The sequence below is a fragment of the Hemitrygon akajei genome, chromosome 1 (genome assembly GCF_048418815.1).
Source record: "Hemitrygon akajei chromosome 1, sHemAka1.3, whole genome shotgun sequence".
NCBI lineage: Eukaryota > Metazoa > Chordata > Chondrichthyes > Myliobatiformes > Dasyatidae > Hemitrygon > Hemitrygon akajei.
In genome coordinates, this window is record NC_133124.1 from 16,900,485 (window position 1) to 16,918,086 (window position 17,602).

Sequence of the window (17,602 nt, forward strand, 5' to 3'; positions counted from 1 at the left end):
AGACCTGACACCTGACCAGGTTCATTTCCCAATACCAAATCAAGTACAGTCTCTCCTCTTGTAGGCTTATCTATATATTGTGTCAAGAAGCTTTCCTGAACAAACCTAACAATCTCCATCCCATCTAAACCCCTTGCTCTAAGGAGATGCCAATCGATATTTGGGAAATTAAAATCTCCTATCACGACAACTCTGTTATTATTACACCTTTCCAGGATCTGTTTCCCTATCTGCTCCTCGATATCCCTGTTACTATTGGGTGGCCTATAAAAAAACACCCAGTAAAGTTATTGACCCCTTCCTGTTCCTAACCTCCACCCACAGAAACTCCGTAGACAATCCCTCCATGACGTCCACCTTTTCTGCAGCCGTGACACTATCTCTGATCAACAGTGCCACACCGCCACCTCTTTTGCCTCCCTCCCTGTCCTTTCTGAAACACCTAAATCCTGCCACCTGAAGTAACCATTCCTGTCCCTGAGCCATCCAAGTCTCTGTAATGGCCACCACATCATATCTTCAAGTACTGATCCACGCTCTAAGCTCATCCACTTTGTTCACAATATTCCTTGCGTTAAAAGAGACACATCTCAAACTGTCCATCCGAGGGCGTACCTTCTCTATCACCTGCCTATCCTCCCTCACACACAGTCTCCAAGCTTTCTCTGTATGTGAGCCAACCGCCTCTTCCCCAGTCTCTTCAGTTTGGTTCCCACCCCCCCAACAATTCTAGTTTAAACTCTCCCCAGTAGCCTTAGCAAACCTCCCCGCCAGGGTAATGGTTCCCCTGGGATTCAAGTGCAACCCGTCCTTTTTGTGCGATTGTAAACTGAAAAATGCAATGACCTTAATAAGCTAACCCCAGCAACTTTGCAAGTTTACTAATGACTGGAAGCCTAGAGGTGGCCTGCCATGGGGTTGGAGGACATTCTGTGTGTGTGAGTAGGTGGCTGACAGGGAAGAATGGGGCTTTGTTCCTGTTGTTCTATAGTTGTTGTTTTCACTGTTATGTTGAACAGTTTTGGAACTGGAAAGTGTTGTGACACTCTGAGCTGCCGCCAGCACATCCCTATGTTGTAATGATTATTAATGCAAACAGCATGTTTTGATGTACATGTGATGAATATATAATCTGAATCTAAATCAGCATCCACTGGACAGATTCAATATTGAAAACCATTGGAAACCAGCAAATGCATTCAGCGAAGTGAGTGTAGATATATTATTGCCACAAACATAGGAGATCCCGCAGATGCTGGAAATCCAGACTGACAGATACAAACATCATAATGAGAAAACGTGCGGATGCTGGAAATCCAAGTAACACACACAAAATGCTGGAGGAACTCAGCAGGCCGGGATCTATGGAAAAGAGTAAACAGTCATCATTTCAGCCCAAGACTCTGATAAAGGGTCGTTTTTCCATTGATCCTTCATGGGGACTAGGAAAACAGATGAGAAGTTAGAGCAAGAAGATGTGCGGAGGAGTGGTAGGTGGTAGGTGAAACCGGGAGAGGGTGAGGGGTGAAGTAAAATCTGATCGGAGAGGATAGCACCAGAGGGAGGAGATGGGCTGGTAAGGAGATAAATGAGAGAGGGAAACAGGAATGGGAATGATGAGGGGGGGGGGGGAGTTACTGGAAGTTTGAAAAATCAATGTTCATGCCATCAGGTTGGGGGCTACCCAGACTGAACATAAGATGTTGCTCCTCCAATCTGAGTGTGGACTGTTTGGGGCCCTGAATGGTAGTGAAGGAGGAGGTGTAGGGCTAGGTTTGGTACTTGTTCCACACAAGTACCTGGAGGGAGATCAGTGGACAAGGGAGTTGTGTAGGGAGTCATCCCTACAGAAGGCGGAAAGTGGGGGGTTAGGAAAGATTTCACTTTTTTAAATATATAGTATTTCTGTTTTTGCATGATTTTTAATCTCTCCAATGTACGTATACTGTATAAAGTATACTGAATAATATTTATAACCATATAACAATTACAGCACAGAAACAGGCCATCTCCGCCCTTCCAGTCTGTGCCGAATGCTTACTCTCACCTAGTCCCATTGACCTGCACTCAGCCCATAACCCTCCATTCCTTTCCTGTCCATATACCTATCCAATTTTTTTTTAAATAATGATATCTCTACCCCTTCTACTGGAATCTCGTTCCACACAGCTACCACTCTCTGAGTAAAGAAGTTCCCCCTCGTGTTATCCCTAAACTTTTGCCCCTTAACTCTCAACTCATGTCCTCTTGTTTGAATCTCCCCTACTCTCAGTGGAAAAAGCCTATCCACATCAACTCTGTTTATACCCCCTCATTATTTTAAATACCTCTATCAAGTCCCCCCTCAACCTTCTACGCTCCAAAGAATAAAGACCTAACTTGTTCAGCCTTTCTCTGTAACTTAGGTGCTGAAACCCAGATAACATTCTACTTGTTTATTTATTTGTTTGTTTGTTTGTTTGTTTGTTTATTTATTTATTCTGTATTATATATTGCATTGAACTGCTGCTACTAAGTTAACAAATTTCACATCACATGCTGGTGATAATAAACCTGATTCTAACTCTGATTCTATGCTTGGTCATAGGATCCCGTTGGAGATGGCAGAAGTTACGAAGACTTATCTGCTGGATGCGGAGACTACTGGATAGAAGTTGAGGACAAGAAGAACTCTATCTTCGGTGTGGCGGTGGGAAGATGGGGTGAAGGCAGACATGTGTGAACTGGCTGAGATGCCGGTGAAGGCAGCATTGACGGTGGAGGAAGGAAAGCCCCTTTCTTTGAAGAGGAAGACATCTCATTAGTTCTGGAATGAAAAGCCTCATCCTGAGAGCAGATGTGGTGAAGATGGAAGAACTGAGAGAAGGGGATTTTTACAAGTGACGGAGTGGGAAGAGGTATAGTCAAGGTAGGTATGAGAATCAGTGGATTTGTAAAAGTTATCAGTAGATAAACTGGCCCCAGAGAGCAAGTGAGAGAGAGTGACAGAGAGATTGAGAAAGGGAAGGGAGGTGTCCGAAATGGACCAGGTAAGCTTGAGGGCAGGGTGGAAGTTGGAGGCAAAGTTGATGAAGTCGATGAGCTCAGCATGGGTGCAGAAAGCAGCTCCAGTGCAGTCCTTGATGTAGCACAGGAAAAGTTGGCGATTGATATTGGTACGGTCTTGAAACATAGACTCTTCCCATGTTGCCAATAAAAAGGCAGGAATATGTTATTGCGTTTGTTACATTGATAGCTAGGAGGGCCATTCTGTTTTACTGGAAGGATATGTCGGCTCCCACTCTGTCACAATAGTTCTCTCAAGTGATGTTATGTCTTAGTTTGGAGAAAATTAGAAGTCGAACCTTCGAACCTATGTTTGATTTTGAGAAAAGATGGGGTTCATTTGCTCGTTACTACCATTTGAGTTAATTGATAGATTTTCTCCACGATCTAATTGTGAATTTTGGTATAATTTTTTTTTGCTGGCGGTTTGATGTTTATCTTTAGAAACTTTCTGTATGACGCATGGCTCCGGGATTGAACACCTAATGGGTCTTTTTTTTCTCACCTTTTTCTTGCTTTAGTAGGGTTTTTTTTCATTTCTCTTTTTTTGTGTCACCATATTTTTCAATCCTTAATATTGTTTTTTTTCCTCTTTTGAGATATTGTAAGTGTTACTTACTTCGATGTACTCTTGTTTTTTGGATAACAATAATAATAATAATAATAATAATAATAAATAAAAAGATTTGAAAAGAAAGAAAGAAAAAAGCAGGAATAGATAGGACCTATGTGGGTGCCCATGGCTACAACCTTGGTTTAGCGGAAGTGAGGGAGGCCAAGGGAGAAATTATTGAGAGTGAGGACAAGTTCTACCAGCCAGAGAAGAGTGGTGGTGGAGGGGAACAGGTTGGGTCTGTTATCCACAAGGATGCAGAGAGCTTTAAGGACCTTCTAATGGGGGATGGAGATGTATAGGGACTGGATGTCCATGGTTAAAAGGAGATGATCAGGGCCAGGGAACTTGAACTCATTGAAAAGGTCCAGAGCGTGGAAGTGTCATGGATGTAGTTAGGAAGGAACTGAACTAGGGGGGATAAAACAGAGTTGAGGTAAGCCGATACAAGTTCAGTGAGGAGGCAGGAACAAACAGAAACTGAGGGTTTACCTGGACAGGCAGGCTTGTTGATCCAAGGTGCAGGGTAAGAGAACCGTGAGGTTGCTGGCAGTGGATGGGGGATCCCCAGAGTCAATAAGGTCAGAATGTGCCTCTGCTCTTTAGTGAGGTTCTGTTCGAGGGGTAAGTAAGAGGAGGTGCCTGAGAATTGTTGCCTGACCTCAGCAAGGTAGAGATCAGTCGGCCAGACTACTACAGCACACCCTTATCTGTAGGTTTGATGATCAGGTCGGAATTGTATACTGCATGCACACTTTGATATTAAATATACTCTGAACCCTTTGATGGTCTCGGCCCAAAACAATGACTCTTTAATCCTTTCCGTAGATGCTGCCAGATCTGCTGAGTTTATTTATTTGTTTATTTATTTGTTTGATATTTGTTATTTAGAAATACAATGTAGATCAGGCTAATCCAACCCACTGAGCCATGCTTCCAGACAACCCATCTATTTAACACTAGTCTGATCACAGGACTAGTGGCCAATTAACCTACTGACCAGTACAATCCATTGGGAGGGAACTGGAGCACCCGGAGGAAACCCACGCAGTTACAGGGAGGAAGTACAAACTCCTTACAGAAGGTGCTGTAATTGAACTCCGATGACCTAAGCTGTAATAGCATTGCACTAACTGCTACGCTACGGTGATGCACTCCAACATGTTATATTTGTCACTCCATTGCTGCTACTGAATACTTTTCCAGTTAGTACTAGCATTTATTAGTCCACCTGATAAAAATGCTCAGAGGTTTCACAAGTATTCTGAGATTGTTTTGGATAAACTTTGAAGTTCAGGAAATGAGCATATTCCAACTATCCTCCCTCTCCACCCCCCCCCCCCACCTTTTTATTCTGGCAACTTCCCCCTTCTTTTTCAGTCTTGAGAAAGGGCCTTGGCCCAAAACATCAACTGTTTACTGATATCCATAGATGTTGCCTGACCTGTTGCTTTCCTCCGAGACTTTGTTACTCAGGATTTCCAGTACCTGCAGAATTTCTCGTGTTTATAACCAGCATTCCATGACACCTTCACCGATCCTCTGTTTTTGCGTACAAGTCACTCCTCTTTGTTGTCACAGTTCAACATTGTTTTCAGAATGAGTAAATAATGTAAGGAACAGAAGCTTTGCCATTGAACGGGATGACAGCCAGTCCTTCACCAAAGATTATGTTCCCTTCAGACTCCAATGACCCTTGAATCCTTCACTGGTGAAAATCCTATTAATCTCAGCCTTAAGCAGACTCAGTGATGCAGCATACAGTACGGTGCCTAAGATATTGCACAGTTTCAAGTTTCAAAGTACATTTATTATCAAAGAATGTATAAATTATACAACCTTGAGACGTGTTTGCCACATAGCAAGAACCCCAGTTTTAAAAAAAGACCAACACCCCCAATGAAAGAGAAAAAGAAATAAATCATGCAAACAATTGAAGTGAGTAACAATATTCGGAACCAAAATGAATAATCAGATCTGAACTACGGGGCAGCCCGAGGTAGGCCCAAAGCCTCATTGATTAGGTCACTATATTAGCACAGTAGGCAGGGCAGTCTTCATAGCCTCAGTACCGTGGAGAGAGAAGTGAATATCGTGGGAGAGTAAGTGAACATCCTATTTTTCCAATCTATCTTGGTCAGTGTTTAAATTGTTGAAACAGCATATTGCATCTTGTCCTAGGACCTATGCAGTACTGCAGCAAAAGGTTCCGGGCCTAAACCATGCCACCCAGTGACTCACTGCAGGCCCAAATTTCACCACCCAGCCTGAAGCCATTCTCGATTCCTTTAAACTGGCACGGCACCCAGAGTGACACAGCCTCGCACCTGGGCCAGATGTATGGGCCTCTGCCTTGACTTCTCCTCTCTGAATGGCTCACTCCATCTGCATCGATTCCACAACGAACCAGCATTGTACTTGAAGAGCGAGTTTGTAAATCTGACGTGAGCAAAGGATGTTGGGAATGGTGAAGGTGCAGCAATTCTGGGGGAGTTTGGGGCAGGTGGCAGAGAAGGAGTGCCAGGGGCAGGGAGCAGCGTGGGTGCAGACACACCCATCCCAAAGACACCAGGCAAGGTCATTTTGATTTGGAACAATTGATTTATTGATCGATGCAGAATGACTCTCTGGTGCTTCCCACTCCCTCACCTCTCCCTTCCCCTTTTCCCAACTGTGATTCCCTTCTCCCTGCCTGCTTCTCATTCTCAGTCCACAATAGAGACATATATCAGAATCATGTTTATCATCACTCACATATATCATTAAGTATGGTTTCTCTTGCAGCAATACATGGCAATACATAAAATTACTGGCTGTGCAAATGTCTTAGGCACCGTAGCCACATAAACTGTATGTGTCTAAGACCTTTGTATAGTACTGTAAGTTAATAGGGCATGGGAGAGTAACTGATTGGCAAGGCTTATTGGGCCAAATAGCCTATTTCTGTGCTGTAATGCACTACTATTATATGACTCCTCATCTCCTGAATAATCTACCTTTTTCGGTACATCCTTAATCCTTAGTAACGGCCTTGCTAAAATGGAAATCATAAGAGTATAAGATACAGGAGCAGAATTAAACCATTTGGCCTATTGAGTCTGCTCTGCCATTTCATCATGGTTGATCCAATTTTCCTCTCAGCCCCAATCTTCTGCCTTCTCCCCATATCCTTTCATGCCCTGACCAATCAAGAATCCTTACAGCATCTTCACCTTTCACAACATCTTTCAAAGTTCGACATCTTGATGAGGTCAATTTTGGAATTCGGTTACATTCCATGGGAGTAAAGTGGGTTGCACTGAAAGGACAGTTGGCACAAGATAAGGCCACTCTCAGGGTGGAGGAGAAACACTTTATAATTCTTCTAGGTACCCTCCAACCTGATGGTGCGAATATCAATTTCTCCTTCTAGTAAAAAACTCCCCCTCCCCTCTTCCTCTGTCCCCCACTCTGACCTTTTACCTCTTCTCTCCTGCCTATCACTTCCCCCTGTGTCCCCTCCTTCTCTTCCTCCAATGATCCACTCTTCTCTCCTTCCTCTCCAGCCCTTTACCTTTCCAACCCACCCGGCTTCACCTATTTCCTTCCAGCTAGCCTCCTTCCCCTGCGGCAAACTTTTATTCTTGCATTTTTCCCCCTTCCTTCGTGGCCAGAATCATCAACCATCTATTCATGTCCATAGATGCTGCCTGACCAGCTGAGTTCCTCCAGCATTTTATGTGTGTGAAGAATTCTGCAATACTGGAGCAGCTGGAAAGCTTTATATTCAGCTCGCGCCTTAAGTGGGACCACTAAGTTTTCCACTGCCTTCACAAGAAAATTGGTCACCTGAAAAATGTTTAGTTAGAAGAATTAAGCAGAAGATTTTTCACCTCATTAAGTATAATGTACAGCTCACTAAATATAAGGAATGCAAAGAACCAACAATTGATGATGATTTAATTGTATTTTTCACTTTATTTAGTTTGCTAACCAATTCTCTGTCAGCTATTCAATCTGCTTTTGATCGATTTCAGAGAGTAAACAAGGCAATTGAAATTTTATTTAGGTGAATTACCAAGAACAGAATATTTCACATTCATTAAAAATTCTGAAATCATCTGATCAATTCTAAACAAGGCAATTTGCAATAGCGTAGGGAAATCACTAATAATTGCATAACAATCTTAACACAACAAACAAAAAATGTACCATATAATTACAATCAAGACATCTCTTATTGCTTACTTACATGGCAAGGATATGTGATGGTGATAAAATAAAATACTTTGGGGAATGAAGTACATTGTTCCCCAACTCTCTCTGCGAGTAGACAGCAATATATTTGAGCATAAAATCCTACAAAAGGTAGTGGACTTGGCCTAGTATATAATGGGTAAATCCCTCACAACCATGGAGCACATCTACATGAGTCGTTGCTGTAGAAACCAGCATTAAGAGGAATAGACAGAGTGGACAGCCAGCACCTCTTCCCCTGGGCACCACTGCTCAGTACAAGAGGATGTGGCTTTAAGGTAAGGGGAGGGAAGTTCAAGGGAAATATTAGAGGAAGGTTTTTTACTCAGAGAGTGGTTGGTGTGTGGAATGCACTGCCTGAGTCAGTAGTGGAGGCAGATACACTAGTGAAGTTTAAGAGACTACTAGACAGGTATATGGAGGAATTTAAGGTGGGGGATTATATGGGAGGCAGGGTTTGAGGGTCGGCACTACATTGTGGGCCGAAGGGCCTGTAATGTGCGGTACTATGTTCAATCCATCATCAGAGATCCCTGGCACCCAGGCCATGCTCTTTTCTTGCTGCTGTCTTCAAGTAGAAGATACAAGTGCCTCAGGACTCGCACCACTGGTGAAGGGAAAGATAAACTTAGGTAGAGGAACAAGTAGATGGGGGAATGGATTAAGGGGTATGGTTAGCTTATGATCAATTTTCTTATAGGTACCTTATGTTACTGAGCAGTCAGATAGAAACTCTACCTGGCAACAAGTGATGCAGTAGGCATTGTTCTCTCAAAGTGCTAAGCATAACTAAATATGGGTACAGAATGATTGAAGGGGATTCTCAAGGTATAACTAATTATGGGACAGAATGTCTGAGAGAAGGGGGAAGTGTCTGGGGGAGGTGCCAATATGAGGAACTTATGTTGTATCTTGGCAGAAATAATTATAACTAACCAATAATGATTTTACATCTAATTGTATCTTAGCATGTGATCGAAACTATTCTAAAAACGTATTAACTCACCTAATTATAATATTTCCTGTAATGATTGCTGTTATAAATTGTGTGAATTGTGTTTCGGGGGGAGGGCAGTGTCCGGACTGTCTCTTTGGGAGATAAGGCCCCCACAGCATGCTATGAATAAAAAGTGAAGTTTGACGAAGTATCACTTATTTTATGGTTTTATTGAATTCGTGGTACCTTGCGTTATTGCATCAGGTCGATCCGCCTTTGACAACCACCAGGTTCAAAAACAGTTACTACCCCTCAACCATCAGGCTTTTGTACAAAATGGGACAAAATCACGGACTGCAATCAGCACTTAGAGTCATACAACATTACAGTCCTTCGGCCCATCCATTCAATGCAGAACTAGTAGTTTGTCTAGACTTAGCAACCTGCACCCGGACCATAGCCTTCAATATTCCTCTCATCAATGTACCTATAAAAATTTCTCTTAGATGTTGAAATTGAACCTGCATCCACCACCTGCACTAGCAGCTCATTCCACATTCCCACCACCCTCTGTGCAAAGAGGTTCCTCCTCCTCCCTTAAACATTTCACCTTACACCCTTAACTCATGACTTCTAGTTGTAGTCTCACCCAACTTCAGTGTAAAATCCCTGTTTGGATTTACCCAATCTATATCCCTTATAATTTCTGTCCTTAAATGAGATCTCCCTATATATTCTATGTTCTAGGTAATAAAGTCCTAACCTACTCAATTTTTCCATATTATTCAGGTCCTCAAGTCCCAACAATAACCTTGTAAATTTTTTCTGCACTCTTTCAATCTATTGACATAGTTCCTGTGACCAAAACTGGACACAATACTCCAGACTTGGCCTCTCCACTGTCTTATACAACTTCGACATAAGATCCCAATTCCTTCACTCAATACATTGTATTATGAAGTCCAACATTGCAAAAGCTTTCTTTATGACCCTATCTACCCGTGATGCCACTTTCAAGGAATTATGGATCTGTCTTCCCAGATCCCTCTGTTGTATCACAGTCCTCAATGCCCTGCCACTGAATATAAGACCTACCCTGGTTGGGCATCCAAAGTGCAAAACCAAGGTCTAATCCAATTTTCTCCTTCATTTTGAATGCCAAATGACTGAACCTTCTTGACCAACCTCCTATGTGGGACCTTGTCAAGCATGTTGCTAAAGTCCATGTAGACAACATTCACTGCCTTGCTTTCATCAACTTTCCTAATATTTTCTTTGAAAAACTCTATAAGGATGCGTCCCACCCCACACAAAGCCATGTCAAATATCCCTAATTAGTCCCTCTCCGAATATTTACCGAATACATCCAGTCCCCTTGAATACCTTCCACTGACATTCCCAGTTCTGATGTTAGGCTCACCGGCCAATAATTTCCTGGCTTGCTCATACAGCATTTTTTAAACAATGGAACAACATTAGCTTTCCTCCAATCCACTAACACCCCATTCGAGGCTAAGGATGTTTTAAATATCTCAGCTAGGGCCCTTGGAATTTCTGCACTTGACTCTCACAGGGTCTGAGGGAACACCTTGTCAGGCCCTGGGTATTTATCCACCCTAATTTACCTCAAGACAGCAAACACCTCCTCCTCTATAATCAGTATAGGGCCCATTACTTCACTGCTGCATTGCCTCACTTCTAGGGGCTCTGTGTTAACCTCCCAACTAAATCCAGATACAAAAAATCTATTTAAGATCTCCCCCATCTCTTTTGACTCCACACTAGGTTCCTCTCTGATATTCCAGAGAACCAATTTTGTCCACGATGACTGGATGGTGTCCATGACTCAGTGCACATTCTTATGGTCTTGGGCAGAACAGTTGCCATACCAAGATATGATGCATCTGGATGTGGTGCATTCTTCAGAGAGGGAACTAAACTTACAATAGACAGTAGACAATTGGTGCAGGAGTAGGTCAATTGGCCCTTCGAGCCAGCACCGCCATTCAATGTGATCCTGGCTGATCATCCACCTGCCTTCTCCCTGTATCCCTTGACTCCACTATCTTTAAGAGCTCTATCTAACTCTTTCTTGAAAGCATCCAGAGAATTGGCCTCCACTGCCTTCTGAGGCAGAGCATTCCAGAGATCCACAACTCTCTGGGTGAAAAAGTTTTTCCTCAACTCCGTTCTAACTGGCCTATCCCTTATTCTTAAACTGTGGCCTCTGGTTCTGGACTCCCCCAACATCGGGAACATGTTTCCTAGGTCTAGCGTGCCCAATCCCTTAATAATCTTATATGTTTCAATTAGATCCCCTCTCATCCTTCTAAATTCCAGTGTATACAAGCCCAGTCACTCCAATCTTTCAACATATGACAGTCCTGCCATCCTGGGAATCAACCTCGTGAACCTACGCTGCACTCCCTCAATAGCAAGAATGTCATTCCTCAGATTTGTAGACCAAAACTGAACACGATACTCCAGGTATGGTCTCACCAGGGCCTTGTACGACTGCAGAAGGACCTCTTTGCTCCTATACTCAACTCCCCTTGTTATGAAGGCCAACATACTATTAGCTTTCTTCACTGCCTGCTGTACCTGCATGCTTACTTTCAGTGACTGATGTACAAGGACACTTAGATTTTGTTGTACTTCCCCTTTTCCTAACTAGACACCATTCAGATAGTAATTTGCCTTCCTGTTCTTGCCACCAAAGTGGATAACCTCACATTTATCCACATTAAATTGCATCTTCCATGCATCTGCCCACTCACCCAACCTGTCCAAGTCACCCTGCATTCTCCTAACATCCTCCTCATATTTCACACTGCCACCCAGATTTGTGTCATCTGCAATTTTGCTGATGTTGCTTTTAATCCCTTCATCTAAATCATTAATGCATATTGTAAATAGCTGCGGTCCCAGCACCAAGCCTTGCGGTACCCCACTCGTTACTGCCTGCCATTCTGAAAAGGACCCGTTAATCCCTACTCTTTGTTTCCTGTCTGCCAACCAATTTTCTATCCATGTCAGTACCCTACCCCCAATACCATTGTATTACTCCGAATACCAGCTCTTAAAGATAACTTGTTAGCTTGCTCCCTCTCTAGACAACAGGTAGTGGAGCACATTCTTGCTGGGATTTCCCAGTGCTGAGAATTATAGAGGACAACAGCAGAAAACAGACCCTTCTGCCCATCTAATCCATGCCAACCTGTTATTCTATCTAGTCCCATCGATCTGCAGCTGGTTCATAACCCTTCTTAAGATGTGCTTACCCAAACTTCTCTAAAGTGTTGCAATTGAACTTGCTTTCACTTCTTTCACTGGTAGCTTGTTCCACAGTCACACAACCCTCTGGGTGAAGGAATTCCCCCTCGGGTTTCCCTTAAATATTTCAACTTTTACTCTGAACCTTCGAATGTTGAAATGCCTAGACAAGTAGATGTGGAAAGGATGCCTCCCATTGTGGGGGAGTCTAGGACAACAGGGCCCGGCCTCAGGATAGAGGGGCGTCTATTGAAAATGGAGATACAGAGAACTTTCTTTAGCCAGAAGGTGGTGATTTTGTGGAATTTATTACCACAGGCAGCTGTGGAGGCCAGGTTGTTGGGTATATTTAAAGCAGTGATTGATAGGTTCCTGATTGGAAACAGCATCAAGGTTATGGGGAGAAGGTCAGGGAATGGGGTTGAGGAGGGGGAAGAAAGGATCAGCCATGACTGAATGGCGGGGTAGACTGGATGGGCCAAATGGCCTAATTCTGCTCTTATACTTTATGGTCTTATGAATTCTAGTTCAAGTCCCATCCAACCACAATGGAATAAGCCTGCTTGAATTTATCCTATCTATACTCCTCATAATTTTATTTACCTCTTTCAAATCCTCCCTCAGTCTCCTAAGTTCCAGGGAAAGAAAGTCCTAACCTTCTGTACCACTTCCCCCTTAAAGCATTACTTTTATCCTTCTTCCCTGAAACTGCTTGAGGAAACTCTCTGATATTGTTCTATTTTGATTGCTAATTCAAAGCCTGCCTTCGCTCAGTGTTATTCGGAGCAGACTGCATTGTGGTTATATTAGAATCCCTGGTTGCTCCACATGGATCTGCCTGGGCATGAGAAAAACATCATCGGTGTGTTATGGTTTGCTCTCTGTGAGAATATGAGCTGAAAAGATAGGGATAAAATATTTTACATAAATTTTATAGAGATACTGTGTGGAGTAGGCTCTTCGAGACGTGCTGCCCCAGCAATCTCCCAATTGAGACGAGATTGCCACTGGCCTAATCATGGGGAAATTTACAAAGACCAATTGATCTACCAATTGGTACATCATTATAAGACATCAGAGTGCCTGGAGGAAACCCACACACTCACAGGTAGAATGTTCAAAGACATTACGGGCAGCAGCGGGAATTGAACCTGGGTCACCTGTACTGCAAGGCGTGTGCTACCCTGCCACTCAACAGGGGCATGTGGAGAATACCATCTGACTGCAGACTCAGCATGAGCAAGGGGCTGAATGCAATAAATAGTTTAACAATTTTAGCGATACGGCACATTGACAGGCCCTTCTGGCTCAACAAACTTGTGCCCCCAAAGTACACCCATGCGACCGATGAACCCACTAACCGGAACGTCTTTGAATGTGGGAGGAAACCGGAGCATGCAGAGGGAACCCACGGAGTTATGGGGAGAACGTCCAACCTGCTTTCAGACAGCAACGGAATTGGATCTGTATTGTCAGCACCTCAGTAGCATTCTGCTAACTAGTGTCAACCTATTTTATTACTATTGACATTGTATACATTTTAACGTTCATAGAAGAGGGAGGGAGACTTAAAACCTTGTAAAGAATTCCTGCCAATGAGTCATTATACTTTTAAGCAACAAAGAAAAGATGGGTTGCAAACTTTGAGTAAATTTTTTTTACCAAGTTTCTAATGAAGGTCTGACTAAAAGCATGAAAACTTCACTTTATGTTTTCAGCACTTTTAGTTATAATTGTAAACCAAGAGCACTGTATTGGCAATTAAGCCCACATCCTGCCTTAATTTGTTTGCAATCCTTGCGATAGCCTTCAGTTCTGTGAATGAAGTAGGAAATCTGTAGGCTGCCACTGTTTTGAACATTTCCCCAAGGCAAGGTCTATTGAACTGTGAGAGTCAGACAAAGAGTTGCAGGACACTATTTAACACCATGCGGGGAATTGAGTGAGAAATTCCCCATGGAGTGTAAGGGTTACCACTTGTCTGATCTGCTGACTGCAGCTGCCAACCCAAGGTGGTGACCTGCAGTGAGTCTTACTCATCTGTCAGCTGGTTGAAGACAGATTCTGCTCTTTCGTTTGACCCCACCGAGAAGAACAGAAATTTCCTTTATCTAAGTTATGAGAAGGCTGAAGCTATTCTGTTCTGGTTTCTTCCATTCAGTTTATCACCTAGACACAATCAGAAATAACTTAACCCTCGTTCTCTTTCCTGAATCTAGATATAGAGATGCAGCATGGTAACAGGCCAGGAGGCCCAACGAGCCTTCATATATCTGTAGAAGCCCTTTGAACCCAAAGCAACACACACACAATGCTGGAAAATTCAGCAGGCCAGGCAGCACCTATGGAAATGAACAAACAGTCGGCGTTTCGGGCTGAGACACTTCACCAGTCCTGATGAAGGGTACTCGGCCCAAAACATCGACTGTTTGCCCTTTTCCATAGACGCTGCCAGGCCTGCCGGGTTCCCCCAGCATTTTGCGATTGTCACTCGCTCCAGATTCCGCCTCTCACACAGGCACATGCGCCAATTAACAGCGGCGAATTACTCACCACCAGTCGGAGTAAATCAAGGAGACAGAAGGTGAACCTGCAGTACACACTGGCACCACCGGAGGTCAGGATCAACCCCAGGTCCTTGGCACTGCAAAGCAGCAGTCCTGCTAGCTGCACCACACTGGCACCCTTAGCACTTAATTTAACTTAACCTTCAGCTCCAAAGTCAAAAGTTCTGGAATTCCCTTCACTGCCTTCCATTCCCTTTACACCAAATTATAATGATAGATATTGGAAATCTGAAATATAAAATAGAGTGCATGATATCCAACATAGTCAGAGGTCTGGTAGCCTGTATCTTTAATGCTCCTTCCCTTTCTTTTCCAATATCTCTGTCATCGTTCCTACAATTTAACAAGAAAGCACTTTATTCCTTAGAACATAGAAGACTGAGAGGAGGTTTGATAGATGTATACAAAATTATGAGGCGCATAGACAGGATAAATGCAAGCAGGCTTTTTCCACTGAGGGTGGGTGGGACTGCACCAGATGTCACAGGTTAAGGGTGAAAAGCGGAAAAGAGAATTGAGAGGAGACTTCTTCAGTCAGAGGGTCGTGAGAGTGTGGAACAAGCTGCCAGCGTAAGTGGCACATGCAAGCTCAATTTCAATGCTTAAGAGAAGTTTTGGATAGGTACATGGATGGGAAGGGTTTTGAGATCTATGGGCCTGGTGCAGATTGATGGGAGTAAACAGCTTAAATGGTTTGACATGGTCTAGATGGGCTGAAGGGCCTTTTCTGTGCTGTACTCTTCTGTAACTTTTGTCACTTAATCTCTTACTCCTTACATCCCGACACTGGCCTTCTCTTTTATCATCCCTCTCCTACCCTTTTATCATCTCCATCCTCCCCTTTTATCATTTCCCGCCCTCCGCTTTCATCATCCCCCTCTTCCCCTATTATGGTTCCCCATCCTCCCATTTTATCCTTCCCCGTCCTCTCCTTTGATCATCCCCGTCTTCCCCTTTTATCGTTCCCCATCCTCCCATTTTATCCTTCCTTGCCCTCCCGTTTTATCATCCCCATCCTCCCCTTTTATCGTTCCCCATCCTCCCCTTTTATCATACCCCATCCTCCCATTTTATCCTTCCTCGTCCTCCCCTTTTATCATCCCTGTCCTCCCCTTATCTGCAGATTAAAGGCTTTGAAGGAGAATCAGAATCAGGTTTATCATCACCCACATATGTCATGAAATTTGTTTTTATTTGTGGCAGCAGTACAGTGCAAAGATCTTGGGCACCTTAGCTAAATATATGTGTCTAAGACTTCTGCATAATACTGTATGCTGTTAAATTTATACTTTTTTTAATATATCTTGCACCATACTATATTTGTGGGTTTCTTGGTGGCTTCGGAAATTTGATGGCAGAGGTGAAGGAGCTGTTTTAAAATGCAGAGTGTGGGTGTTCAGGTTCTTGTACCTCCACCCTGATGGCAGTACTGAGGAGAGGACATGTAATGAATGGAGAAGGGCTTGAAATGGGTATGCCACCCTCTTGAGGCACCACCTTTTGAAGATGTCCTTGATGATGGAGAACACTGTGATTGGGTAGATGATGGAGAACACTGTGACTGGGTAGATGATGGAGAACACTGTGACAGGGCTGATGATGGAGAACACTGCGACTGGGCTGATGATGGAGAACACTGCGACTGGGCTGATGATGGAGAACACTGTGATTGGGTAGATGATGGAGAACACTGTGACTGGGTAGATGATGGAGAACACTGTGACAGGGCTGATGATGGAGAACACTGTGACAGGGCTGATGATGGAGAACACTGCGACTGGGCTGATGATGGAGAACACTGTGACTGGGCTGATGATGGAGAACACTGTGATTGGGTAGATGATGGAGAACACTGTGACTGGGTAGATGATGGAGAACACTGTGACAGGGCTGATGATGGAGAACACTGCGACTGGGTAGATGATGGAGAACACTGTGACTGGGTAGATGATGGAGAACACTGTGACAGGGCTGATGATGGAGAACACTGTGATTGGGTAGATGATGGAGAACACTGTGACTGGGTAGATGATGGAGAACACTGTGACTGGGTAGATGATGGAGAACACTGTGACTGGGTAGATGATGGAGAACACTGTGACAGGGCTGATGATGGAGAACACTGTGACAGGGCTGATGATGGAGAACACTGCGACTGGGCTGATGATGGAGAACACTGTGACTGGGTTGATGATGGAGAACACTGTGATTGGGTAGATGATGGAGAACACTGTGACTGGGTAGATGATGGAGAACACTGTGACAGGGCTGATGATGGAGAACACTGTGACAGGGCTGATGATGGAGAACACTGCGACTGGGCTGATGATGGAGAACACTGTGACTGGGCTGATGATGGAGAACACTGTGATTGGGTAGATGATGGAGAACACTGTGACTGGGTAGATGATGGAGAACACTGTGACAGGGCTGATGATGGAGAACACTGCGACTGGGTAGATGATGGAGAACACTGTGACTGGGTAGATGATGGAGAACACTGTGACAGGGCTGATGATGGAGAACACTGTGATTGGGTAGATGATGGAGAACACTGTGACTGGGTAGATGATGGAGAACACTGTGACAGGGCTGATGATGGAGAACACTGTGATTGGGTAGATGATGGAGAACACTGTGACTGGGTTGATGATGGAGAACACTGTGATTGGGTAGATGATGGAGAACACTGTGACTGGGTAGATGATGGAGAACACTGTGACAGGGCTGATGATGGAGAACACTGTGATTGGGTAGATGATGGAGAACACTGTGACTGGGTTGATGATGGAGAACACTGTGATTGGGTAGATGATGGAGAACACTGTGACTGGGTTGATGATGGAGAACACTGTGATTGGGTAGATGATGGAGAACACTGTGACTGGGTAGATGATGGAGAACACTGTGACAGGGCTGATGATGGAGAAC